Source organism: Conger conger, chromosome 14 (genome assembly GCF_963514075.1).
Source record: "Conger conger chromosome 14, fConCon1.1, whole genome shotgun sequence".
Taxonomy (NCBI): Eukaryota; Metazoa; Chordata; class Actinopteri; order Anguilliformes; family Congridae; genus Conger; species Conger conger.
The window spans coordinates 36,796,728-36,799,227 of NC_083773.1; the positions used below are offsets into that span (position 1 = coordinate 36,796,728).

Genomic DNA, 2,500 nt, shown 5'->3' on the forward strand with positions numbered 1-2,500 from the left:
CCACACAGTGCAGCTGCCTGCCCCAAAACAGGCCCGGCCTGATGGGTTCTGCCGCCCCAGTCTGATGGGTTCTGCCGCCCCAGCGCAGCGCCCTCAGCTCATTACCGCCGGCGCTGCACTCTGGGTAATTTATCTGTGCGGCACGGGGGTCCGTGTTAACACCGGTGAGCGATGGCGCGCTCTCTCTCCCTCGCGCTGAGGGGCTGTTGTTGTTTTTAGCGTATGCAAAGCTCCGGGTTATGCGCTACCTGGCACACACATCGAACTGCGAGCGGTTCTGTAGTGTCGGAGTGTGAGGTTAGCCCAGCCCGGCTCTGCCACTGTACATACCTCCACCGGTCAGGTGACTCATCACCCGGCCAATGATAGAGCAGGGCAGGGGCGGGACCAGTAGGCTGCTCAACCAATGAAAGTGTGGCAAAAAACTTGTCTCTCTCTCTCTCCTTCCTTGTGTTGTGTAGGGGCTGACAGATTTCTGTGCCTTGTGCTGTTGTAGGGTCATAATAAAGGTGTATAAAAATAAAAGTCGTACTCTCGTTTTCTCCCTTTCTCTCTTTCTCTCCCTCTCCCCCTTCTCTCTTTCTCTCTCTCCCTCTCCCTCCTCTCTTTCTCTTTCTCCCTCTCTCTCTGTCTCTCTCTCCCTCTCCCTCCCTCTCCCCCCTCTCCCTCTCTCCCTGTCCCTCTCTCTGTGTCTCTCTCCCTCTCTCCCCTCTCTCTCTTTCTCTCCCTCTCTCTCTCCCTCTCCTTCTCTCTCCCTCTCTCTCCCCCTCTTTCTCTCCCTCTCTCTCTCCCTCTCCTTCTCTCTCCTTCTCTCTCCCTCTCTCTCCCCCTCTCTCTCTCTCTCTCTGCCACACGGGTGGTGTAATGTGTTACTGCCGCTTCGTGGGGAGTTCTCCGCGGCGCTGGCTGCTGCCGTGGAGACCGGCCCTTTCCCCCGTAACCGAGCGCTAATTGCTAAGCGCTAATGACCGTTTCCCGTCAGCTCCACCCGGGGGTCTGTGAGCGAGAGGCAGCGGGCGCGACGGCTGTTATTCCCCCCGTCACACCGAGCGTGCTCAGCCCTGACCGCTGGAAGAGTCTGTCTTTCTGTCTCCCGCGCCTTCCTTTCCTCTCTTTCTTTCCTTCTGGCCTCTTTCAGAACAGGAATAAATCACTGGAACATAAAGGCCCAACAGCAGGCCAGAGACCTGAAAACAATCCTCCCTTCCTCCCCCCCCCCTCCAAATAAGGCCTTACCTGAGAGAGAGAGAGACAGGAAGAGAGACGGAATGAGAGGAAGGAGGCAGGGGGAGGGAGAGAGAGACAAAGAGAGAGAGAAGTCGGGGACAGGCATGGCTGACTCTCATCAGAGGTGGAAGCAAGTGACCCCTTTATCTTTAAATTCCCATTAAACACAGGGCTATCTTAGCCTTACCGGAGGGCTGTCTTAGCTTTCCCATTAAACGCAGGGCTATCTAAGCCAAAACAGGGGGCTAACTTAGCCTAAACACAGGGCTATCTTGGCCTTCCCATTAAACGCAGGGCTATCTAAGGCAAAGCAGGGGGCTAACTTAGCCTAAACACAGGGCTATCTTGGCCTTCCCATTAAACGCAGGGTTATCTTAGTCAAAACAGAGGACTAACTTAGCCTTTAACACAGGGCTATCGTAACCTTCCCATTAAACACAGGGCTATCTTAGCATAAACGCAGAGCTATCTTAGCTTAAACGCAGGGCTATCTTAGCGTAAACGCAGGGCTATCTTAGCCTAAACACAGGGCTATCTTAGCCTAAACACAGGGCTATCTTAGCCTGAACAGAGGGCTATATTAGCCTTCCCATTAAACACAGGGCTATCTCAGCTTAAACGCAGGGCTTGATTAGCCTAAACGCAGGGCTATCTTAGCCTAAATGCAGGGCAATCGTAGGCTAAACGGAGGGCTATCTTAGCCTAAACGGAGGGCTATCATAGTCTAAACGCAGGGCTATCGTAGCCCTCCCATTAATCACAGGGTTATCGAAGCCTTCCCATTAAACGGAGGTCCCAGTTCAAATTCCCAGAGCTGGCTGCGAGCCGGGCTATCTGCTCACGCTTGGGGCCCGTGGCGCTGGCGAGGCAGCCCGGCCGGCCCGGTAATTTCAGCCCTTATCAGCCGCACTCCACAGGGGGCCCTTACAAACCCGCGCCATTCTCTGAAGCCATAGCGCTTGCCCGCTATCAGATCCAGCCCCGAAGGCCACACGGCCAAACGGGAGCGTGGGACAACAATGAACCAAAGCCGCCATTTTATTTATTTTTGCCTTACATTTGCAAAAAAAAGTGGGGCGGGCCGGGGGGGGTTAACCTCCTCAGCACTGGCCTCCGCTTCCAGCCTCATTGCCCCATTAATCTATTTCCGAGCTCCCAGAATTTGCCGAGGACGAACAGATTAGCCCTGCGCTGTGCCGTTCTCGCAGCTGAAGCCAGGTTCACCTGGGAGCCGGCTGGGAAAGCAGAGATTAATCTCCCCGGTTACGGTTCA

The 2,500-nt window shown here is 54.9% G+C and overlaps 1 protein-coding gene across 1 annotated transcript in view; it reads right to left on the reverse strand.

Annotated features, from left to right (window-relative positions):
- ptprt (protein tyrosine phosphatase receptor type T) overlaps positions 1-2,500 on the reverse strand; it is a 323,151-nt gene that overhangs the window by 203,048 nt on the left and 117,603 nt on the right. The window lies entirely within an intron of this gene.